Genomic DNA, 27,618 nt, shown 5'->3' on the forward strand with positions numbered 1-27,618 from the left:
ATTCAAAATGGCGGAAAAATTTTCATGACGGAAAATGACGTCATATGGTCCAATCGAATCGTCTTGAGCCAAGGAATCAGAGGAAACAAGAATTTTATTTCTAGGACTTACGGATCAGAAGTTATAAGCAAAAACATAAGTGCAACTTTGGACTGTTGGTGGCGCTAGCGGGTTAGAGATAGAGACTCCAAAATTGCTGTGGGGACACATTGGACTGTCCTCTATCAGTGTGCCAAATTTCATAACTTTCCTACGTACGGTTCTATGGGCTGCCATAGACCGCAATGGCGGAAGAAGAATAACTAATAATAATAATTATTATAAATATAGCTGCAAGCAGCGATACCGGGGTCAAGCCAAACATGGCAAAAAATGATTCATACGTGATGACTGTCATGATTTAAGATCTAAGTTTGCATTAGTTTTATGAAAAAATAGCATTTTTTTGTATCTTGAGACCACTAGGTGGCGCCGTGCCGAAACAATAGATGGTGCCTCAGGTCTTGATTGTGATGACACCCACCAAATTTGGTGTAAATACAATAAAGAGATGCAGAGATATAGCCTTAAATGACTTGACCACTAGGGGGCACTGACCAAAAAATAAATTGTGACTCAGGTCTTGATTGTGATGACACCCACCAAATTTGGTGTAAATACGATAAAGAGATGCAGAGATATAGCTTCAAATCTCTTGACCACTAGGGGGCACCGAAAAGTTTACAAGTCCTCCCAGAACATGTTGCTGATGAACCATACCAAGTTTCATAACAATACGCAATTGCGTTTCTGAAATACTTGAACTTAAAGAAAAATTCAAAATGGCCGACACACAAAATGGCCGACCAAAAACCATTTGGTATCGTTTGACTCGGCATGCCTCACGAAATCTAAAAAAGACCAGTCTCATAATTTTACATTCAAGTTTGCAGTAGTTATAAGCAAAAATAGACATTTTTTATATCTCGTGACCAGTAGGGGGCAGTGTGACGAAATGGTGCATGCACCCTCAGGACATCACTGTTATGACATATACCAAGTCTCATATTAATACGCAAAAGTTTTGCGAAGATACAGGCTCAAACACATTTTGGCGTGCTCGCCCTCGCATTCTTTGATGCGTTATACGACAACGGATAGGTCTACCGAAAAGCTTTTGATAACTTTTTGTCTGGAGTGTCTCTAGATGATGCATACCAAAAATCAAGCCAATCACACGAGCGCTCTAGGAGGAGTTCGAAAAAGTAGGTGTTCAATATAATTCAAAATGGCCGACAGGAAGTAGGTTTGACTCTGACAGTTTTGGTACAGTCAGACTCAACATGAGCCAAGGAATCAATAGAGTGAAGTCTTATGTCAGTGTGGCAATTTAATCAAATGATATAAAGATTTTAAACAATTTATTTACATATCCTGACCACTAGGTGGCGCCGTCCTAAAGATTTATAGGTGCGCTCAGAACATGTCACTGATGAACCATGCCAAATTTCGTAGCGATACGCCAATCTGTTTGTGAAATACTGAACTTAATGAGAAAATTAAAAATGGCCGACACCCAAAATGGCCGACCGAAAACCGTTTGGTATCGTTTGACTCGGCATGCCTCAAGGAATCTAACAAGACCACCTTCATGATTTTAGACTCAAGTTTGAAGTAGTTATAAGCGAAAATAGGCATTTTTCGAATCTCGTGACCACTAGGTGGCGCTGTGACGAAACGTTGCAGGCACCCTCAGGTCATGACTGTAATGACATATACCAAGTTTCATGTCGATACAATAAAGTTTTGCGAAGATACGGCCTCACGTCTGTTTTGGCGTGCTCGCCGCCTTGTATGTTGTCACTGTATACGAGAACGCATTGGTCTATCAAAAAGCTTTTGATAACTTTTTGTCTTGGATGTCTCTAGATGCTACATACCAAAGGACATGCAAATCGGACAAACGGTCTAGGAGGAGTTCGAAAAAGTAGGTTTTACGAAAAATTCAAAATGGCGGAAAGATGTGCATGACACAAATGACATCAATGTGTGCATTTGAATCATCATGAGCCAAGGATTCAGAGGAAACAAGAATTTAGTTTCTAGGACTCACGGGTCAGAAGTTATGAGCATGAACATAAGTGGATTTTTGGACTGTTGGTGGCGCTAGAGGGTTTGAGTCAGACACACCAATGTTGCTATAGTAACTTCTGAGACTGTCCTCTACATGTGTGCCAAATTTCATAACTTTCCTATGTACGGTTCTATGGGCTGCCATTGACTTTCGGCGGAAGAACGAGGAAGATAAATAATAATAATAATAATAAGAAAACTAACAATAACAATAGGGTTCTACGCCCCTTCGGGGCTTGACCCCTAAATATAGCTGCAAGCAGCGATACCGGGGTCAAGCCAAACATGGCAAAAAATGATTCATACGTGATGACTGTCATGATTTAAGATCTAAGTTTGCATTAGTTTTATGAAAAAAAGAGCAATTTTTTGTATCTTGAGACCACTAGGTGGCGCGGTGCAGAAACAATAGATGGTGCCTCAGGTCATGACTGTGATGACACATACCAAATTTAGTGTAAATACGATAAAGCAATACAGAGATATAGCCTTAAATGACTTGACCACTAGGGGGCACTAACCAAACAATAAATTGTGACTCAGGTCTTGATTGTGATGACACCCACCAAATTTGGTGTAAATACAATAAAGAGATGCAGAGATATAGCCTTAAATGACTTGACCACTAGGGGGCACTAACCAAACAATAAATTGTGACTCAGGTCTTGATTGTGATGACACCCACCAAATTTGGTGTAAATACAATAAAGAGATGCAGAGATATAGCCTTAAATGACTTGACCACTAGGGGGCACTGACCAAAAAATAAATTGTGACTCAGGTCTTGATTGTGATGACACCCACCAAATTTGGTGTAAATACGATAAAGAGATGCAGAGATATAGCTTCAAATCTCTTGACCACTAGGGGGCACCGAAAAGTTTACAAGTCCTCCCAGAACATGTAGGTAATGAACCATACCAAGTTTCATAACAATACACAGTTGCGTTTCTGAAATACTTGAACTTAAAGAAAAATTCAAAATGGCCGACACACAAAATGGCCGACCAAAAACCATTTGGTATCGTTTGACTCGCCATGCCTCACGAAATCTAACAAGACCAGTCTCATAATTTTACATTCAAATTTGCAGTAGTTATAAGCAAAAATAGACATTTTTTATATCTCGTGACCAGTAGGGGGCAGTGTGACGAAATGGTGCATGCACCCTCAGGGCATCACTGTTATGACATATACCAAGTCTCATATTAATACGCAAAAGTTTTGCGAAGATACAGGCTCAAACACATTTTGGCGTGCTCGCCCTCGCATTCTTTGATGCGTTATACGACAACGGATAGGTCTACCGAAAATCTTTTGATAACTTTTTGTCTAGAGTGTCTCTAGATGATGCATACCAAAAATCAAGCCAATCACACGAGCGCTCTAGGAGGAGTTCGAAAAAGTAGGTGTTCAATATAATTCAAAATGGCCGACAGGAAGTAGGTTTGACTCAGACATATTTGATACCGTCGGACTCAGCATGACCCAAGGAATCAATTGAGTGAAGTCTTATGTCATAGTGGCAATTTAATCAAATGATATAAAGATTTTAAACAATTTATTTACATATCCTGACCACTAGGTGGCGCCGTCCTAAAGATTTATAGGTGCGCTCAGAACATGTCACCGATGAACCATGCCAAATTTAGTAGCGATACGCCATTTGGTTTGTGAAATACTGAACTTAATGAGAAAATTCAAAATGGCCGACACCCAAAATGGCCGACCGAAAACGGTTTGGTATCGTTTGACTCGCCATGCCTCAAGGAATCTAACAAGACCTCCTTCATGATTTTAGACTCAAGTTTGAAGTAGTTATAAGCGAAAATAGGCATTTTTCGAATCTCGTGACCACTAGGTGGCGCTGTGACGAAACGTTGCAGGCACCCTCAGGTCATGACTGTTATGACATATACCAAGTTTCGTGTCGATACACAAAAGTTTTGCGAAGATACGGCCTCACGTCCGTTTTGGCGTGCTCGCCGCCATATATGTTGTCAGTTTATATGAGAACGCATTGGTCTATCAAAAACCTTTTGATAACTTTTTGTCTTGGGTGTCTCTAGATGCTACATACCAAAGGACATGCAAATCGGACAAACGGTCTAGGAGGAGTTCGAAAAACTATGTTTTACGAAAAATTCAAAATGGCGGAAAGATGTGCATGACACAAATGACATCAATGTGTGCAATTGAATCATCATGAGCCAAGGATTCAGAGGAAACAAGAATTTAGTTTCTAGGTCTCACGGGTCAGAAGTTGTGAGCATGAACATTAGTGGATTTTTGGACTGTTGGTGGCGCTAGAGGGTTTGAGTCAGACACACCAATGTAGCTATAGTAACTTCTGAGACTGTCCTCTACATGTGTGCCAAATTTCATAACTTTCCTATGTACGGTTCTATGGGCTGTCATTGACTTCAATGGCGGAAGAGGAAGAATAATAATAATAATAAATATAGCTGCAAGCAGCGATACCGGGGTCAAGCCGAACATGGCAAAAAATGATTCATACGTGATGACTGCCATGATTTAACATCTAAGTTTGCATTAGTTTTATGAAAAAAAAGCATTTTTTTCCTATCTTGAGACCACTAGGTGGCACTGTGCCAAAAGAACAGATGGTGCCTCAGGTCATAACTGTGATGACACATACCAAATTTAGTGTAAATACAATAAGGCGATACGGAGATATAGCCTTAAATGACTTGACCACTAGGGGGCACTGACCAAAAAATAAATTGTGACTCAGGTCTTGATTGTGATGACACCCACCAAATTTGGTGTAAATACAATAAAGAGATGCAGAGATATAGCCTTAAATAACTTGACCACTAGGGGGCACTGACCAAAAAATTAATTGTGACTCAGGTCTTGATTGTGATGACACCCACCAAATTTGGTGTAAATACAATAAAGAGATGCAGAGATATAGCCTTAAATGACTTGACCACTAGGGGGCACTGACCAAAAAATAAATTGTGACTCAGGTCTTGATTGTGATGACACCCACCAAATTTGGTGTAAATACAATAAAGAGATGCAGAGATATAGCCTTAAATAACTTGACCACTAGGGGGCACTGACCAAAAAATAAATTGTGACTCAAGTCTTGATTGTGATGACACCCACTAAATTTGGTGTAAATACGATAAAGAGATGCAGAGATATAGCTTCAAATCTCTTGACCACTAGGGGGCACCGGAAAGTTTACAAGTCCTCCCAGAACATGTTGCTGATGAACCATACCAAGTTTCATAACAATACGCAATTGCGTTTCTGAAATACTTGAACTTAAAGAAAAATTCAAAATGGCCGACACACAAAATGGCCGACCAAAAACCATTTGGTATCGTTTGACTCGGCATGCCTCACGAAATCTAACAAGACCACTCTCATAATTTTACATTCAAGTTTGCAGTAGTTATAAGCAAAAATAGACATTTTTTATATCTCGTGACCAGTAGGGGGCAGTGTGACGAAATGGTGCATGCACCCTCAGGTCATCACTGTTATGACATATACCAAGTCTCATATCAATACACAAAAGTTTTGCGAAGATACAGGCTCAAACACATTTTGGCGTGCTCGCCCTCGCATTCTTTGATGCGTTATACGACAACAAATAGGTCTACCGAAAAGCTTTTGATAACTTTTTGTCTAGAGTGTCTCTAGATGATGCATACCAAAAATCAAGCCAATCACACGAGCGCTCTAGGAGGAGTTCGAAAAAGTAGGTGTTCAATATAATTCAAAATGGCCGACAGGAAGTAGGTTTGACTCAGACATATTTGGTACAGTCGGACTCAGCATGAGCCAAGGAATCAATAGAGTGAAGTCTTATGTCATAGTGGCAATTTAATCAAATGATATAAACATTTTAAACAATTTATTTACATATCCTGACCACTAGGTGGCGCTGTCCTAAAGATTTATAAGTGCGCTCAGAACATGTCACTGATGAACCATGCCAAATTTCGTAGCGATACGCCATTCTGTTTGTGAAAAACTGAACTTAATGAGAAAATTCAAAATGGCCGACACCCAAAATGGCCGACCGAAAACCGTTTGGTATCGTTTGACTCGGCATGCCTCAAGGAATCTAACAAGACCACCTTCGTGATTTTAGGCTCAAGTTTGAAGTAGTTATATGCGAGAATATGCATTTTTCGAATCTCGTGACCACTAGGTGGCGCTGTGACGAAACGTTGCAGGCACCCTCAGGTCATGACTGTAATGACATATACCAAGTTTCGTGTCGATACAATAAAGTTTTGCGAAGATACGGCTTCACGTCCGTTTTGGCGTGCTCGCCGCCATATATGTTGTCAATTTATACGAGAACGCATTGGTCTATCAAAAAGCTTTTGATAACTTTTTGTCTGGGGTGTCTCTAGATGCTACATACCAAAGGACATGCAAATCGGACGGACGGTCTAGGAGGAGTTCGAAAAAGTAGGTTTTACGGAAAATTCAAAATGGCGGAAAGATGTGCATGACACAAATGACATCAACATGTGCAATTGAATCATCATGAGCCAAGGATTCAGAGGAAACAAGAATTTATTTTCTAGGACTCACGGGTCAGAAGTTGTGAGCATGAACATAAGTGGATTTTTGGACTGTTGGTGGCGCTAGAGGGTTTGAGTCAGACACACCAAATTTGCTATAGTAACTTCTGAGACTGTCCTCTACATGTGTGCCAAATTTCATAACTTTCCTACGTACGGTTCTATGGGCTGCCATTGACTTCAATGGCGGAAGAGGAAACATAATAATAATAATAATAATAATAATAATAAGAAAACTAACAATAACAATAGGGTTCTACGCCCCTTCGGGGCTTGACCCCTAATAATAAGAAAACTAACAATAACAATAGGGTTCTACGCCCCTTCGGGGCTTGACCCCTAAATATAGCTGCAAGCAGCAATGCCGGGGTCAAGCCGAAAAGGGCACAAAAGGATGTAAAATTGAGATTGGATAAGCAGATTGAAGAACCTAGGTAAACCTAATAATTTTAGATGAAAAAACAAAAAAGTTATCAACAAAATTAATCTAAGTTCTTGTCTACTGCAATCGTCCTTCTGTTATTGACAATCATGGAACATTAGAACACTGAAGGACATGTGAGTGGTGTTTGCAGTGGTCACATCATGTTACAACAAGTTTAATTAGTCAAAAGAGACCATCCCCATGTCTCTACGATGTTCTGATGCAGAGATATAGCTTTTGCAAAAACGGTTGATAAGGTATTCTCAATGGTTGCTAGGGAGTAAATTGGCAACCACCAGTGATTATAGTCAAAGCCATGAAAGGAATAATCCATGATGACTCATGGTTTTAGATGTGTTGTTGCAGTAGTTTTTAGGCAAAAATACCATATTCTATCTCAAAACCAGTGGGTGGCGCAATGAAAAAATTGTGCATGCAACATCAGGTCATGATTGTGTTACATCTAGCTAGTTTTATGACAATACACTTTAGTTTAGTTAAGAAACAGTTGTATGACCATAGGGCTGGCTTGTTATCAAAGGTTTGTTCAATTATGAGGCCATCTAGTGGTGAAAGCATACAATTTTTTTTGTGTAGCCTCAGAATGTGCTCATGCATCAGCGTATCAAATCTGGTGAAAAAATATATTTTCGTTACGAAGTTACAACCATTTATGTGTAAAAAACACAAAATTTGAATGTAATTTTTCGTTTTTTGCAATTTTCGGCCATTTCTGATGAAAATTTTAATATAACGCCAATAGAACTTTTTGTTCAGAAGGTAAGGTTAGTTTCTTCCTATGGTGTTTTCGAGTCGATCGGAAAAACGTTCGCGGAGATATTTACGCGTGTTTCTTAAGTGCTATTTTGCTGCGCAGGGTTAACCGTAAGGCGAATTCGGGTATGTTTGGTATCGTTGGACTCGGCAACTATTTAGAACTCAAAGGAAACAAGTCCTGTGAAAATATGTCAATCGGAGCCAAAGTTATAGGCATGTAAAACATAAGTCTGACCACTAGGTGGCGCTGTGACGAAACTCTGCATGCACCCTTAGTTCCTGACTGGCATCACAAATACAAAGTATCGTGTCAATAGGCTTAAGTTTGGCGAAGATACAGCCTCAAATCCGTTTTTTTGAGCTCTACGTAAAATTTGTTGACGCGCTATACGACAACGGATTGGTTTATCAAAATTCTTTTAATAACTTTTTGCCTTGAGTGTCTCTAGATGGTGCATACCGATTTTCAAGGCAATCCGGCAAAAGCTCTAGGACGAGTTCGCAAAAGTAGGTTTTATGAATATTTAAAAATGGCGGGAAAATTTTCATGACGGAAAATGACGTCATAGGGTCCAATCGAATCGTCTTGAGCCAAGGAATCAGAGGAAACAAGAATTTAATTTCTAGGATGTACGGGTCAGAAGTTATAGGCAAAAACATAAGTGCAATTTTGGACTGTTGGTGGCGCTAGTGGGTTAGATATAGAGACTCCAAATTTGCTGTGGGGACACATTGGACTGTCGTTTATCAGTGTGCCAAATTTCATAACTTTCCTACGTACGGTTCTATGGGCTGCCATAGACCGCAATGGCGGAAGAAGAATAACTAATAATAAATATAGCTGCAAGCAGCAATGCCGGGGTCAAGCCGAAAAGGGCAAAAAAGGATGTAAAATTGAGATTGGATAAGCAGATTGAAGAACCTAGGTAAACCTAATAATTTTAGATGAAAAAACAAAAAAGTTATCAACAAAAATAATCTAAGTTCTTGTCTACTGCAATCGTCCTTCTGTCATTGACAATCATGGAACATTAGAGCACTGAAGGACATGTGAGTGGTGTTTGCAGTGGCAAAACATGGGTCACATCATGTTACAAGAAAGTTTAATTAGTCAAAAGAGACCATCCCCGTCTCTCTACGATGTTCTGATGCAGAGATATAGCTCTTGCAAAAATGGTTGATAAGGTATTCTCAATGGTTCCTAGGGAGTAAATTGGCAACCACCAGTGATTGTAGTCAAAGCCATGAAAAGAAAAATCCATGATGACTCATGGTTTTAGATGTGTTGTTGCAGTAGTTTTTAGGCAAAAATACCATATTCTATCTCAAAACCAGTAGGTGGCGCAATGAAAAAATTGTGCATGCAACATCAGGTCATGATTGTGTTACATCTAGCTAGTTTTATGACTATACACTTTAGTTTAGTTAAGAAACAGTTGTATGACCATAAGGCTGGCTTGTTATCAAAGGTTTGTTCAATTATGAGGCCATCTAGTGGTGAAAGCATACAATTTTTTTTGTGTAGCCTCAGAATGTGCTCATGCATCAGCGTATCAAATCTGGTGAAAAAATATATTTTCGTTACGAAGTTACAACCATTTATGTGTAAAAAACACAAAATTTGAATGTAATTTTTCGTTTTTTGCAATTTTCGGCCATTTCTGATGAAAATTTTAATATAACGCTAATAGAACTTTTTGTTCAGAAGGTAAGGTTAGTTTCTTCCTATGGTGTTTTTGAGTCGATCGGAAAAACGCTCGCGGAGATATTCACGCGTGTTTTTTAAGCGCTATTTTACTGTGCAGGGTTAACCGTAAGGCGAATTCTGGCATGTTTGGTATCGTTGGACTCGGCAACTATTCAGAACTCCAAAGAAATAAGTCCCGTGAAAAAACGTCGATCGGAGCCAAAGTTATAGGCATGTAAAGCATAAGTCTGACCACTAGGTGGCGCTGCGACGAAACTCTGCATGCACCCTTAGTTCCTGACTGGCATCACAAGTACCAAGTGTCATGTCAATAGGCCTAAGTTTGACGAAAATACAGCCTAAAATCTGTTTTTTTGCGCTCTACATAAAATTCGTTAAGGCGGTTTACGAGAACGGATTGATGTATCGAAATTCTTTTGATAACTTTTTGCCATGAGTGTCTCAAGATGATACATACCAATTTTCGTGGCAATCGGACAAAAGCTCTAGGACGAGTTCGAAAAAGTAGTTTTTTTTATTAATTCAAAATGGCGGGAAAATTTACATGACGGAAAATAACATCATAGGGTCCAATCGAATCGTCTTGAGCCAAGGAATCAGAGGAAACAAGAATTTCGTTTCTAGGACTTACGGATCAGAAGTTATAAACAAAAACATAAGTGCAACTTTGGACTGTTGGTGGCGCTAGCGGGTTAGACATAGAGACTCCAAATTTGCTGTGGGGACACATTGGAGTGTCCTTTATCAGTGTGCCAAATTTCATAACTTTCCTACGTACGGTTCTATGGGCTGCCATAGACCGCAATGGCGGAAGAAGAATAACTAATAATAATAATTATTATAAAAAGAAAACTAACAAATACAATAGGGTTCTACGCCCCTTCGGGGCTTGACCCCTAATAATAATATAGCTGCAAGCAGCAATGCCGGGGTCAAGCCGAAAAGGGCACAAAAGGATGTAAAATTGAGATTGGATAAGCAGATTGAAGAACCTAGGTAAACCTAATAATTTTAGATGAAAAAACAAAAAAGTAATCAACAAAAATAATTTAAGTTCTTGACTACTGCAATCGTCCTTCTGTTATTGACAATCATGGAACATTAGAGCACTGAAGGGCATGTGAGTGGTGTTTGCAGTTGCAAAACATGGGTCACATCATGTTACAACAAGTTTAGCTAATCAAACGAGACCATCCCCGTGTCTCTACGATGTTCTGATGCAAAGATATAGCTTTTGCAAAAACGGTTGATAAGGTATTCTCAATGGTTGCTGGGGAGTGAATTGGCAAACACCAGTGATTATAGTCAAAGCCATGAAAGGAATAATCCATGATGACTAGTGGTTTTAGATGTGTTGTTGCAATAGTTTTAGGCAAAAATACCATATTCTATCTCAAAACCAGTAGGTCGCGCAATGACAAAACTGTGCATGCAACATCAGGTCATGATTGTTTTACATCTAGCTAGTTTTATGTCTATACACTTTAGTTTAGTGAAGAAACAGTTGTATGACCATAGGGCTGGCTTGTTATCAAAGGTTTTGTTCAATTATAAGGCCATCTAGTGGTGCAAGCATACAATTTTTTTTGTGTAGCCTCAGAATGTGCTCATGCATCAGCGTATCAAATCTGGTGAAAAAATCTCTTTTCGTTACGAAGTTACAACCATTTATGTGTAAAAAACACAAAATTTGAAGGTAATTTTTCGTTTTTTGCAATTTTCGGCCATTTCTGATGAAAATTTTAATATAACACCAATAGAACTTTTTGTTCAGAAGGTAAGGTTAGTTTCTTCCTATGGTGTTTTCGAGTCGATCGGAAAAACGTTCGCGGAGATATTCACGCGTGTTTTTTAAGTGCTATTTTGCTGCGCAGGGTTAATCGTAAGGCGAATTCTGGCATGTTTGGTATCGTTTGACTCGGCAACTATTCAGAACTCCAAAGAAGCAAGTCCCATGAAAATACGTCAATCGGAGCCAAAGTTATAGGTGTATAAAACATTTCTCTGGCCACTAGGTGGCGCTGCAACAAAACTATGCATGCACCCTCGGTTCCTGACTGGCATCTCAAGTACCAAGTGTCGTGTCAATAGGCCTAAGTTTGACGAAGATACAGCCTAAAATCTGTTTTTTTGCGCTCTACATAAAATTTGTTAAGGCGGTATACGACAACGGATTGGTGTATCGAAATTCTTTTGATAACTTTTTGCCTTAAGTGTCTCAAGATGATACATACCAATTTTCGTGGCAATTGGACAAAAGCTCTAGGACGAGTTCGAAAAAGTAGGTTTTACGAATAATTCAAAATGGCGGAAAATTTTTATGTCGAAAAAAGACGCCATAGGGTCCAATCGAATCGTCTTGAGCCAATGAATAAGAGAAAGCAATAATTTTGTTTCTAGGGCTTACGGATCAGAAGTTATAAGCAAAAACATAAGTGCAACTTTGGACTGTTGGTGGCGCTAGCGGGTTAGACATAGAGACTCCAAATTTGCTGTGGGGACACATTGGACTGTCCTCTATCAGTGTGCCAAATTTCATAACTTTCCTACGTACGGTTCTATGGGCTGCCATAGACCGCAATGGCGGAAGAAGAAGAAGAAGAATAACTAATAATAATAAATATAGCTGCAAGCAGCAATGCCGGGGTCAAGCCAAAAAGGGCACAGAAGAAAGTAAAGTTGAATTGGATAAGCAGATTGAAGAACCTAGATAAACCTAATAATTTTAGATAAAAAAAACAAAAAAGTTATAAACAAAAATAATTTAAGTTCTTGTCTACTGCAATCGTTCTTCTGTTATTGACAATCATGGAACATTAGAGCACTGAAGGACATGTGAGTGGTGTTTGCAGTGGCAAAACATGGGTCACATCATGTTACAACAAGTTTAATAACTCAAAAGAGACCATCCCCGTGTCTCTACGATGTTTTGATGCTGAGATATAGCTTTTGCAAAAACGGTCGATAAGGTATTCTCAATGGTTGCTAGGGAGTAACTTGGCAACCACCAGTGATTATAGTCAAAGCCATGAAAGGAATAATCCATGATGACTCATGGTTTTAGATGTGTTGTTGCAGTAGTTTTAGGCAAAAATACTATATTCTATCTCAAAACCAGTAGGTGGCGCAATGAAAAAATTGTGCATGCAACATCAGGTCATGATTGTGTTACATCTAGCTAGTTTTATGACAATACACTTTAGTTTAGTTAAGAAACAGTTGTATGACCATAAGGCTGGCTTGTTATCAAAGGTTTTGTTCAATTATAAGGCCATCTAGTGGTGCAAGCACACAATTTTTTTTTGTGTTGCCTCAGAATGTGCTCATGCATCAGCGTAGCAAATCTGGTGAAAAAATATATTTTCGTTACGAAGTTACAACCATTTATGTGTAAAAAACACAAAATTTGAATGTAATTTTTCGTTTTTTGCAATTTTCGGCAATTTCTGATGAAAATTTTAATATAACGCCAATAGAACTTTTTGTTCAGAAGGTAAGGTTAGTTTCTTCCTATGGTGTTTTCGAGACGATCGGAATAACGCTCGCGGAGATATTCACGCGTGTTTTTTAAGCGCTATTTTGCTGCCCAGGGTTAACCGTAAGGCGAAATCTGGCATGTTTGGTATCGTTGGACTCGGCAACTATTCAGAACTCCAAAGAAACAAGTCCTGTGAAAATACGTCAATCGGAGCCAAAGTTATAGGTGTATAAAACATTTCTCTGGCCACTAGGTGGCGCTGCAACGAAACTGTGCATGCACCCTCGGTTCCTGACTGGCATCAGAAGTACCAAGTGTCGTGTCAATAGGCCTAAGTTTGACGAAGATACAGCCTAAAATCAGTTTTTTTGCGCTCTACGTAAAATTTGTTAAGGCGGTATACGACAACGGATTGCTGTATCGAAATTCTTTTGATAACTTTTTGCCATGAGTGTCTCAAGATGATACATACCAATTTTCGTGGCAATCGGAGAAAAGCCCTAGGACGAGTTCGAAAAAGTAGGTTTTACGAATAATTCAAAATGGCGGAACAATTTTTATGACGGAAAATAACGACATAGGGTCCAATCGAATCGTCTTGAGCCAAGAAATCAGAGGAAGTAAGAATTTTGTTTCTAGGGCTTACGGATCAGAAGTTATAAGCAAAAACATAAGTGCAACTTTGGACTGTTGGTGGCGCTAGTGGGTTAGACATAGAGACTCCAAATTTGCTGTGGGGACACATTGGACTGTCCTTTATCAGTGTGCCAAATTTCATAACTTTCCTACGTACGGTTCTATGGGCTGCCATAGACCGCAATGGCGGAAGAAGAATAACTAATAATAATAATAATTATTATAAAAAGAAAACTAACAAATACAATAGGGTTCTACGCCCCTTCGGGGCTTGACCCCTAAATATAGCTGCAAGCAACAATGCCGGGGTCAAGCCGAAAAGGGCAAAAAAGGATGTAAAATTGAGATTGGATAAGCAGATTGAAGAACCTAGGTAGACCTAATAATTTTAGATGAAAAAACAAATAAGTTATCAACAAAAATAATCAAAGTTCTTGTCTACTGCATTCGTCCTTCTGTTATTGACAATCGTGGAACATTAGAGCACTGAAGGACATGTGAGTGGTGTTTGCAGTGGGTCACATCATGTTATAACACGTTTAATTAGTCAAAAGAGACCATCCCCGTGTCTCTACCATGTTCTGATGCAGAGATATAGCTTTTGCAAAAACGGTTAATAAGGTATTCTCAATGGTTGCTAGGGAGTGAATTGGCAACCACCAGTGATCATAGTCAAAGCCATGAAAGGAATAATCCATGATGACTCATGGTTTTAGATATGTTATTGCAGTAGTTTTAAGCAAAAATACCATATTTCTATCTCAAAACCACTAGGTGGCGCAATGACAAAATTGTGCATGCAACATCAGGTCATGATTGTGTTACATCTAGCTAGTTTTATGTCTATACACTTTAGTTTAGTGAAGAAACAGTTGTAAGACCATAGGGATGGCTTGTTATCAAAGGTTTTGTTCAATTATAAGGCCATCTAGTGGTGCAAGCATAAAATTGTTTTTGTGTAGCCTCAGAATATGCTCATGCATCAGTGTATCAAATCTGGTGAAAAAATATATTTTCGTTACGAAGTTACAACCATTTATGTGTAATAAACACAAATTTTGAAGGAAATTTTTCGTTTTTTGCAATTTTCGGCCATTTCTGATAAAAATTTTAATATAACGTCAATAGAACTTTTTGTTCAGCAGGTAAGGTTAGTTTCTTCCTATGGTGTTTTCGAGTCGATCGGAAAAAAGTTCGCGGAGATATTCAAGCGTGTTTCTTAAGCGCTATTTTGCTGCGCAGGGTTAACCGTAAGGCGGATTCTGGCATGTTTGGTATCGTTGGACTCGACAACCATTCAGAACTCCAAAGCAACAAGTCCCGTGAAAATACGTCAATCTGAGCCAAAGTTATAGGTGTATAAAACATTTCTCTGGCCACTAGGTGGCGCTGCGACGAAACTGTGCATGCACCCTCAGTTCCTGACTGGCATCACAAGTACCAAGTGTCGTGTCAATAGGCCAAAGTTTGACGAAGATACAGCCTAAAATCCGTTTTTTTTAGCTCTACGTAAAATTCGTTAAGGCGGTATATGACAACGGATTGCTGTATCAAAATTCTTTTGATAACTTTTTGCCATGAATGTCTCAAGATGATACATACCAATTTTCGTGGAAATCGGACAAAAGCTCTAGGACGAGTTCGAAAAAGTAGGTTTTTTAAACAATTCAAAATGGCGGAAAAATTTAATATCGGAAAATTACGTCATAGGGTCCAATCGAATTGTCTTGAGCCAAGGAATCAGAGGAACCAAGAATTTTGTTTCTGGGACTCACGGATCAGAAGTTATAACCAAAAACATAAGTGCAACTTTGGACTGTTGGTGGCGCTAGCGGGTTAGAGATAGAGACTCCAAATTTGCTGTGGGGACACATTGGACTGTCCTCTATCAGTGTGCCAAATTTCATAACTTTCCTATGTACGGTTCTATGGGCTGCCATAGACCGCAATGGCGGAAGAAGAACCAGAATAATAATTATTATAATAGGAAAACTAACAAATACAATAGGGGTCTTCGCCCCTTCGGGGCTTGACCCCTAATAAGAAAACTAACAAATACAATAGGGTTCTACGCCCCTTCGGGGCTTGACCCCTAAAAATTAAGAAAACTAACAAATACAATAGGGTTCTACGCCCCTTCGGGGCTTGACCCCTAATAATATATAATAATAATAATAATAAGAAAACTAACAATAACAATAGGGTTCTACGCCCCTTCGGGGCTTGACCCCTAATAATAATAATAATAATAATAAGAAAACTAACAATCCCAATAGGGGTCTCGCCCATTCTGGGCTTGACCCCTAAATACTCATGGCCTTCTGTATTGCATTCGTTTTGTACATTTACAGGTTCATAAATACTGTCGAATTTTAATTTCTTTAAGACAGAGCTGTGTTCTGTATTTACTGATGCACTGTAAATTTGCACTTTAAAAACCTTCTTGTTAAGAAATTGTTCTTCAATTTATTTTAGTTTTTTCAAATAATATATTTATATAACAGAATAGTTTGTTAATCTTTCTCATAAGGGAAACGAATTATTATAATATTTCGTAATTACTTATTACATTTATTATTACTTAAAATTAGTAAAACATGTGAATGTCGTGGAAACAATTTGTTAATTTTAATTATATCCGGAGCTCCGTATCAGTTAAACTATAATAGCCAACACACAACTGTACATAACTGCGATTTATCAGCTAATACTTTAATTAAATGCAATTATCCAAGAAAACAATTAGGCTTACTAAAAAAAATTATATCGGAGCGGGATCTGAGCGGGAATTGGTTTATTTGCGAGCCTGAGCGGAAAGTTAACGGAGCGCTTGCTTAGGCGGTGAGCGCTTGAACAGTAGAGCGGAATATTTAGCGGAGCGTCACACCGCTCTGCTTCACTCACATGCACTGATGGTGACAGCCCTAAATCCAATGTAGAGATATATGCAGTATAGTCCACGCATTTAAAGTGTTTTTAGCATGTAGAACTTGTCGGCTAAAAGTCTGGACACCACTGTCTTAGAGTAATTGTGAAACACAAAGTCTTTTTGAGTTGCTGTGCTTTTCTTCTCAAATGTGTTTTTATAAATCTTATGCCTGCCCGCTGCAGCTTAGTCGTGTAAACTTCCAAAATTTACCAGGATCCAATCGCATTCTTTCCTTCATGCAGCTGATGCACGCGCCCGGTGTGTGTACGCGCGCCCGAGCGAACGAGGGAGGAAGAGAGAGAGAGAGAGAGCTGCAGCATTGTGCTGATTTATATGCTTCTGATACTATTGTCATTTTCTTTCTAGTTTGTTTTACTAAACCGTATCTCCGCTATTTTATACAGTACTCGACATGAACTCAACTTCTCAAAAAAATAGAGTAATGGTGACAGCCCTAAATCTAATGTAGAGATATATGCAGTATAGTCCACGCATTTAAAGTGTTTTTTTAGCATGTAGATCTTGTCGGCTTTATCATCTTAAAAGTAGATCACCACACAAAAAAGTCTGGACACCCCTGCTGCTGTATGCAATGAGAGTGAGGGCCGGGTGATACGAGGGGGAGTTCGGGACAAATTGTTCAACACAACCAATTTGATCACCCACTTAAAAAATAAGCATCCCGAAGCTTACAAAGAATAAGCTTACATATCAATCAGCTAATTGATGACATTTTGCACATGGGTAAAGGTGCCCAATCAGTCATTTCTGGGAATAAATTACAAAAGTAAAAAAAAATGTTTTGGAAAATAGCTCTTTATTTGATTATCATTAAAATGTGTTTTTTATACAGAGATATCGGCATCGGCAAATATCGGTATCGGCCATAACAGACAAGGGTCATATCGGTTATCGGCATCGGCCAAAATTTTCACATCGGTGCATCACTAACTTTAATGATTGCAATTTTCATACTGTAATAGTTAACATGCATGAACAGATCATTAAATCTACAATATGTCTAATTTGATCCTGTGTAGTTCAGTGGTAGAGTTGAGAAGTTTGAACCCAGGGAACATACATGATAATAAAAAGATGTATACCTTTTAATGCACTATACTGTATATCGCTTTGAATGAAAGCATCTGCCAAATGCGTAAATGTAAAATTTTATTAAAAAGATTTATGTTGACACCCTGTAAGCGTAATATGTTGATGTAAAATGTATCATAAAACTGAATTATTCTCAGCCATTAATGTGTGTGATGTCTGGAGGGCAGATGAAATAAAATGACTGCATTCAACCATAGAGCAACAAAAACATAAAGATTCCATTTCGAACTTGAAACCTGTTTTAAGCTCTTGAAAATCATTGTTGACGTGAGTAATGCAAGTGAATATGTGTTTATTGTGAATCTGTTAGTTATATTCAGCTAAAATATTCAGAAGGTGTCCTGTATGATATCTTAACAAAGATGAGAATCAAATTTCACTTCATCGTTCACAAAGGGCCTCTGACAGTAGACCGATCGGTTTAATGTAAATAACAAAGGGCCTATATGTGACGTTGACCTCTTGTGCCTTGAGGGTTTCCTCTGAAAGATAAAATCAGAAATTAACATGGAGAAAGATGAAGAGGGCAGGCCAATAGAGGGATGGAGGTTATTATTCATGAGCAGGAAATAAGCAGAGGAAATCGCAGGTGTTGAGAACTTTACTGTCCCTCACTGGATTTATTATTATTATTTTATTTTCATTTCAACTGATTGTCTCTTAATACTGTACATTGTGTTTGTGAATTTTCTTGCTCATCTAAGATAAAATCTCCAGCTGGCTCGATGGCTTTATTGCACTTTTAAAAATAAAGGCGCATAAAAGCTTTTTCACGCTGATGACTATACGGGTGATTCTCACGAAAACTTGGTTTTAAAAATGTCAAGCATGAAAATGTAAAAATTGCTTAAATTTACTTTTTTTCCCACCAGACATTGAAAAACAAAGTCTGGAGTAAATGGGAACATTAATTTAAAAACTTTTACTTATCATTTAACACTTTTTGTAACATAATTTAAAAAATTAGTCCTAAAAAATCTCATTACCGCAGCAGTCAGAAAACATCAACACTGACATATTTTCAAAACGACATGACAAACCTGAAAGAACATAATTTGGAGATTCTGCACATGCTTTTAAAATCAAAGTATTATGCTTCTATTAATTAAATTAACATTTAATAAGCATCTGTTGCGGTAATGATAATCAAAATGTCGTGTAAGCATTCTGACAAGACAATATTTCAAATTAACTGTAAAAAAATGATCTTACCTGGTAGCCATCTTGAAGTAACTAGTCCATGTGCTTGGTCACTCAAAATCAAACTTTATTCAAATTCTGTATGTGTGCTTAAACTGTTCTCAAAAAGTGTTGCGGAGGATGAGAACATCAAGCATGGACACATCATTTTCCTAATTTTTCTTCATTATTATTATACATGAATATTCAGTAAATATTTTTTCTGTCATCTAAAGTAGTCTAGCAAAACATCCATTTATTTTTTTTTCTCAATATTTTTGTGTTAATTTGATTAAATTACAACATAACGCATGTTCAAACACAGCCGGACACATTGCGGTAATGAGAATTTCAGCAGAAAATGAGATAAAATTTACAATTATAAATTCTTATGTTGAAATCACACATTGTGCAAGGTAGAACACAGTATTGTGTTAATTCTGATGTTTTTTAATGTTACTATATTACACATTTTAAAGCTAAAATCATTAGTGCCGTGGTGTTTCAATGGTTTTATGAGAATTACCCATACAGTCATTCATTTCTTTTATTCTTTTAATCTAAAGAACCTTTATGTACTACATTAAACCTTTTTTGAAACATAAAGGTTCTTCAGATGTTCTTCATATAGAACCATTCAGCCAAAAATGGTTCTTCTATGGCATCGTGAAGCACCTTTAATTTTAAGAGAGCGTCAAGTGTAAGAGTCTACTCTGATCATGTCTTTTAGATGTTTGAAAATGTGATGTAAAAAAAATTCTGTATGGTCAGAGTTTTGAGTCTAATGGAGGAGGTGTTGGTGACAAGTAATGATTAAATACATGTCCAGAAGTCTTTCACACACCACTGGTTTCTGCCCACAGTCAATGTGTGTGTTATAGTTTTTCTCTGTTCATGTTATTTGTGTGAGACACACACTACACAGTCCGTGTGTGTGTGTGTGTGTGTGTGTGTGTGTGTGTGCATTTGTGCATGCATGCGTGCCTGTGTGGCGTAAAACTCTTTCTGGACATGACAGTTCAGAGCTGCAGGGCTGTCACAGACTGTTGTGTATGTGAGGACAGTAATAATGGAGCAGGACATTGATTTCTTTTGCTTTCAACCGGTCAAAACAAGAGACGGCCTGGAGTACTCGGGCGTGACCACAATTGTTAATCATCATGAAAACAATCATCGAATGACTTTAATTTCACACTTTCCAACATATCAGATTTTTCACTATTACTTTGACTGTAAAATGTGTGCATTCATTCATTTTACACTAGACTATACAGTAAAATAGCTTGCTCTTGGGATCTGTAAATATACAGTACTCTACAACTGGTTTTTGAATGTTTTTCATGTGGCTGTTTGTTGTTCAGGGTCAATAAGAATTGATTTATTTGCACCACAGTAAGCTGATTGTCAGTATTTATCCTGCACACAGCATGTTGCCAAGAAAAACACGCATTAGACCAGACAATCTTCTTAGCACACTGCAATCTCTTCTCAGTCACAGATACAGTCAAAGAGTCTTGCCAAAAGAAACTATACATTACACTGTGATGCTTGACTCAGTTCAAGGTTATGTTTGCAGTATGGATCTTATAACCTCACATTACGACTGACTCACATTTCTATATAAATTATTAAAGCACCGTATAACTAAAGGGAAACTTCAACAAATAAACCAATGAGATGATATTTCAAGCACCAGACAGAAAATATAGATTGTTCTCTTTCATTGTTCCCACCTGTCTGTCTCTTTCTGTTCCCGTCTGTCTCTCATCTGTCCCTACACCTCTCCTTCTCTCAGGGTTCCCACAGTGATGGAATGTCTGGAATATCATGGAATTTTTAAATGTCTATTCCAGACTTCTATATTTTCTTGTCTAAGTCATGAAATATCAGGGATTTTTCTTTGTCATTTTAAATTTTTCTTGCCAAAAAGCCTATTCATTTTTCCAATAGGCTTTCTGGATTATCGCAAAGATCTATGTTTAACAAAAGTTTGACACTTACACGTTTTGTCCAACAAGATCATCTTCATAGATTAATTTTGAAGTCTATGCATTTACTAGAAATGAAAAGCTAACCGTAGGCTACAAGTGAACTACACCACACTCTAAAAACAAACGGTGCTATATAGCACCAAAAGTGGTTCTTTGCTCGTAATCATAGAAGAACCATTTTTAGTGCCATATAGCACCGGTGAAGCACCTGTGTAGAACCATACAGTGCCACGTAGAACCAAATGTGGTGCTATAGTGGTGCTACATGGCACCTATATGGTTCTACACAGGTGCTTCACCGGTGCCTCACCGGTGCCACATGGCACCAAAAACGGCTCTTCCACGACCACGATTCAAATCAACAGCCTTGGTTCTATATAGCACCGCTTGCTTTTTTAGAGTGCATGGTTTCTTGACATCAACGTTATCGCCACCAAGCTTCCGACAGCTCTTTCAAACTTTATTAAACACATTTAAAAACATGTTCGCTGATAAGGAAATACTTTGTGGATAAATGTTTGTTGGGAATTGTGCCCATGTTGCAATGTTTTTAAGATCTTCATTCAAAATGTTGATGTTTTTCTGTGTTCAGTCGAGAAGAAATCATGTTTTTTGAGGAAAACATTCCAGGATTTTCTCATTTTAATGGACTTTAATGGACCCCAACACTTAACAGCTTCAATGCAGTCCAAAATTGCAGTTTCAACGCAGTTTCAAAGGACTCCAAACGATCCCAAACGAGGCACAAGGGTCCCATCCAGCGAAACGATTGTCATTCTTGGCAAGAAAAACAAAAAATATGCACTTTTAAACCACAACTTCTTATCTTCCGTATGCGAAACTACGCCCCAGTGTTTACAAGTGTGGAGAAAGAGGATCGTTCCTACGTTTTTGTATATCGAATGATACTAATTAAAGGTGACATAGAATGATTGAACGGAGTATTTATCCTTGTTCTGTTATGTGACATGTAGACAAAATTTTTTTTGTTTGGGTCTGTAATGCCTTAGATGCTTCCTAAAAACCTCTCTAAGAAAGCTCTATTAGGGTGGGGGATTTTAAACAAGTGGTTTTGCACCTATTTGGCTCCCCCTACTGGCTTAACTTGCAATCTCATTACTGATTGGCTGACGTTGCTGCCACTCAAAAAATGTAGCCAATTATTTTAAAGTGGAAGGGCAGTTAGATGCCTGTCATGTCATAAGCATCAGTTTTTCAGATTGGGCTGTTTTCTGGCTGACATTTCTAAAAGAGGAATTTCTATGAGACTGAGATGTTTAGCATGTTTAGCACTTTTTGTATGTTTGTGAATGTGGGTAGACTACCATTATTCAACAAAGACAAGGTAAAAATGGTTTTTCATTTTCTGTCCCCTTTAATGTCTTTGTGTCAGTTTGAAGGAGTCATATTATAGGGCTAAAAAGCGCATTACTTTGTGTATTTGGTGTAATACAATGTGTTCGTGTGGTTTATGGTTAAAAAATCATTCTTTTCCACATACCATACATTTTTTAGCACCTCTAAGTCCCGCCCATCTGAAACAGGTCGTTTGATACAAAGCTCATCATTGTAAGAAAGCGCGGTGTCAACGGGTGTGAACTTATTGGCCAGCTATCCAGTGCGTTGTGATTGGCCGATACCTCAGTAACGTAATCGGAAATATGACGCTCCTTGCCAAGTTTTGGAAGATGAGCTCCCAAAACAATAGTGAAAGCCACGACATACTATCGTATTTACTACTACCTTATCAACATGAGCCTGAATCTGAGCCAGAAAACACGGATGGCTAAGCTAATCGATCAACTTTACCAGTGCGATGTGAGAAGAACGTAACAGATGGTAAAGGTAAGGATACTAAAACATAAACCATGTTTGCATTTGTGAACGTAGAAACAACAAACAAGCACTAATCTGCACTTCTCAAATCTCGCGTTTGGATCATCATTAGGAAATTCATTACATGAAAACACAGGCGCGTCTCTGCTCAAAACTAGTCTTTGAAACGTCAGTGAGGAAATTTATTAAATATGAAAAAAAACATTGGCTACTTACAGGATGTCAGTGTAGTTGCAAAGTTACAATTGCTCCACTTTTTAGACAAAGCCTTTGTGTACATCAAGGGGTTGTACTCCGCGATGTTTAGAAAGTAATCCCCCTTAAAATGTGCAGCACACAATTGAACATTTGGGCTGTACTGTTCTGACACAGTGTTGTAAATAAAACCTAACCACTGCTTTCTTAATGTTTACTCTGTTGGAATGCCAACCAAAGTAGTTTTGAAACGAAACACAGCGTCTGCTCGACATGGTGGATACAACAATACTACAGTGTGATTGAAAGTTACACCCTCTATCTTTGCGTATATATGAGGGCGGTGTTATGAAAATGTTCAAACCAGTATGACGTCAAACTGCATGGGCGTGTTAAACGAGCCGTTTTAGGTGGGCGTGGATGAGGCTTTATGTTTAAAAAGAATATCTCTTTGGATTTGAAACTTTAATTTTTGTAACTTTACAGATCTTTTATGTGCACAGACATCATTTAACACTCTAAAAACAAAGGAAAACATGCAGTCTGACAATATGACTCCTTTAAAATGGTCCGCAAATGTGCGTTTCATTACACAATTAGGTGAGGTCACGCTGGCGCGCCACACAGCTAAAGGAAGATGAGAAGTTGTGGTTTAAAAGTGCATATTTTTTATTTCTTTATAGTTTCGCTACACTGTAAAAAATACTTTGCTGCCTTAAATTTTTTTTGTTGAATCAACTCGGATTTACAAGTCATTTCAACTTATTATTATTTATCTTGACAAGAGATGAGTTGTTTTAACTACAGGTGAGTTGTTATAACTTATAAAATATAGTTGAGAAAAGTCAACTCAATTTTATAAGTTGTGACAACTCATCTCTGTTGACATGACTTGTAAATCTAAGTTGATTTAACAAAAAAATTAAGACAGCAAAGTATTTTTTACAGTGTAGATAAGACCCTTATGACTCGTTTGGGATCGTTTAGAGCTGCAACTTTAAACTGCATTAAAACTGTTTAGTGTTGGTGTCCATTAATGTCCATTAAAATGAGAAAAATCCTGGAATATTTTCCTCAAAAAACATAATTTCTTCTCGACTGAACAAAGAAGGGTATCAACATTTTGGATGACATGGTGGTGAGTAAATTATCTGGATTTTTTTTAAGAAAATGGACTAATCCTTTAAAGTCCCTGAAAAAATCTGTATTTTTATAGCAACTTGTTAGCTTTAAGAGACACTTTAAAGCTTTTAAAAGTCACAAGGCAGGTATTATGGTAGGTTTTGTTGTAGAATAAAGCGTGAAAATATCTTGGGATTATGTTATAAATCTTATTTAAGGAGTTTAACCAAAACCCCATTTAATAATCCCATTGACTTGGACAATGTAACCAGAAATGCTAAGATGCTAACTCGCTTCTGGGTTTTGCCTAGAAATACATCATCCCTGCAGCACATTATGGTTAGGCTATTTTCAGCGCTATTTTATTCCCTTAAATTCATTCAGTAAACACAAAACAATAAATTGAACCCCTTTAACAAAAAAAATCTTTGTTCAAGTTACTTAATTATCTTTGTTGGGAGAACAAGTTATATTTTTTTACTGTGTTGTTAACTAAGGCAAACATGCCAGGAAATACAGATTCAAACTTCTTACTAAAAGTGGCTAAAAAGGACCACTTTAAAGACTGGGTGATAAAAGTAGACACACGAAAAGCTTAATGTAAAGTTTGTAAAACTACTATCAAGCTATCAAATATGGGAAAGTAATGGCATATTCACATGGGGTGTTGGTGTTGTTAGTTGGCAGAGGGTGTGTTTAAAGCATGGCCCTGACGCGATCGTCATAGTGACAACAGCGAATCACAGTGAACCGCAACACATGCTCCTATGTTCTCCTGTCTTCCATAAACATAATTGGCTAGCGTATGCACTAGGTCATTTACATAGGACGATCGGATTGATGACGCCTGCGTTGGTGCTTGAAAAGTTGAGAAATGTTTAACTTTTGCTACAAGTAATGCCAGTGCTGCAACGCAGACGGATCCACAATTCAGTTCGGCAAAGCATTACATCACACATTCAAGGAACTTTAACGTTGATGCCCCATGTGAATGTACCGTAAGAAGAATGTACCAACAAAAGTATCATCAAGTGATACTGCTCTACTACAGCCTCCCCATATACAGTAGTTCCAAGAGAACAGCAGTCATCTAATGAACCACGTCCAGCAGTGATATACATTTATTGCTCCCTCAAACAGTCTAAGATGGTCTACAAAAATGTGAAGAAATAAAAAGACTGAATGATGAACTTGATGACAAACAGGAAATCCTCCAGAGTGTTTAAAGAAATAGTTCAGCCAAAAATGACATTAAACCCATGATTTACTCATTTTCAACTATTTTAGAAAATGCCCTAGATCTTTCAGTTTATAAATTATAAAGATAGAAAGGTTTCCTGCAGGCCGGGGGCGGGACAATTAAAGGGGCGGGGTGCACGTGTCATGAAGAAAATTAAATGAAAATATTTTTATTTAAAACACAAATTTAATTTTGATGAATCTATGACAGAAAATGAACACATACTAAATTATTAATTAATTAAATGTTTTAAGATACCTCTTACGGCAGGGCTAGTCAACTGGCGGCCCGCGGGCCAAGTGCGGCCCGCCAATCATCTTTATCCGGCCCGCCGGTCACCTTTGGCCGTTTCTCAATCGGAAGGCTGCAGCCTCCGGAGGTCGCATATGCAGACTGCATTCGTCATCAAGTTTAAGTTAACTGAGCATTACATTCACAAATCATAAGCATATTACAACAATTTACGATTAACTAATAATAATAGTCAACTTTATAATTGTTAAAATTCTGAAATAAGCCTTAATGACGTATGCAGCCTGGAAATGCGACCTCCGGAGGCTGCAGCCTTATTGAGAAACGACCATAGTCTGATTTAAATTCAGCGTGGTTACTTTTACCTTTCCACTGTACATGACAACACAGAAAGTGGCTGTGTGGGGTGCCAACCATCTGCGGGTGCGTAATTATCTGATCCAATTCGAGCTTTGGATGCATTAAAGAAAATAAACTTATGCGACTACACCGCATGTGACGCGGCGACCGGAAGTGATGTATTTCAGTGTTCCAATCAAAACTGTGTGCAAAGTAAAAATTATTAATTATTTTTTGTTTTACTTTATCAGTAACACTTGAATGCTTTAATTACGGGTAAGTAAATTATTAACTATACATATATTCGTAGATTAAATGTTCTCTCCCATGACAGATTTACGATTAAACTACATTTTCATGCCACTAGGGGGCGAACTCCCGACAGTTATATCTGTATGTAATGGACAATGGAAAGGCTGTTTAGCCCATATATCTATAAAATATTAAAAAAGAAAACATGTAGTGCAATTTTAGTCATTAGGAGAAGACTGGCTATATGTTGTGAATACTTGACATGTAACAATTAATGAAAGTTAAACAGTTATAAACAAAATATGTTTAGGAGTGTTGATCTTTTACACTTTTACTATTAACATTTGGCTCTTACATGTTAAACTGCAATTGTTTTAAATATTAATAAAGAATTTCAGTAATTAAAAGGCTTTTAAATTTCAATTTTTTTGAAAATGCATGTTTTAATATGTTTTTTCCCCAAATATACTACAACAAAAGTAACAAAAACGACAACAACACACACACATATATATGGTAAAAGTAAAAAATATATCAAAAGTAAAAATAGGGGTAAAAGTTTGGCCCGCATCATATTTACAATTTTAAAATCTGGCCCCCGAAGAAAAGTAGTTGAAGACCCCTGTCTTACGGGAATAGCTACGTGATAAAATGAAACTAAAGGGTTAATAAACACAAACTGAAGCAGATGTTGTAGAACGTCTGGCGAACGATGATAGTGCGAAGATTGTAAAAACGGATTATTTTCCACTATTAATTACATTATCTTAAAGGAGTGCTGTAGCATGTAAATAATGCACATAAATAACGTGAACAAGAGCGCTCAACAATTATATCGAATCAACAGGCACGTGCAACCTAGCTAGCAGGTTGCTCAAACAAAAAAATCACTTTAAAATTGCAAGAACTATACTAATACAATAACAGGCTTAAATAAACCCAAAACATAAGTCCACTTACAGTTCTCATGGACACGCGTTTTATCAACTGGCTGTCCTCCAGACATGACGGACCACGTCTTTATCTCATTTCGGACGTGTGGCGCGCGTGCACGCTCACGGTGTGAAACGCGTCCACGCTATTCTCCGAGATGTTTTATCAACTGGCTAGTTATCCTCCAGACTGTGACGGTCCGGACAACATCTTTCTCATTTCGGCCGTGTGGCACGCGTGCCCGCTCATGGTGTGAAGCGCGTCCGCGCTATTCTCTTGACGGCCTTTTGTGCAGCACATTTTTTGTATTTTTAATTTTTCTTTGGACAACCTAGTTAAGGCGGTAGGGTTTCCCAGCTTAGGTGGGCCGCCTGAACTACAAAGTGCTTTGGGAAACCCTGGATATGGGGTCTACTCATGTAACAGTCTTTAAATAGGGAAAACATGGTAGTGTTTGGTGGTTTCTAAATTCATCCCTGTTTGGATCCTAAGGAGTAAATGGGGCTAGGCTATATGCTAGGCTAAACA

General features: G+C 38.0%; 1 protein-coding gene across 2 annotated transcripts in view; it reads left to right on the plus strand.

Moving 5' to 3' along the window:
- The window catches only part of ptn (pleiotrophin), a 100,292-nt gene that overhangs the window by 30,763 nt on the left and 41,911 nt on the right, over positions 1-27,618 (plus strand). The gene's annotated exons all lie outside the window — the stretch shown is intronic.

Source organism: Misgurnus anguillicaudatus, chromosome 1, assembly GCF_027580225.2.
Source record: "Misgurnus anguillicaudatus chromosome 1, ASM2758022v2, whole genome shotgun sequence".
NCBI lineage: Eukaryota > Metazoa > Chordata > Actinopteri > Cypriniformes > Cobitidae > Misgurnus > Misgurnus anguillicaudatus.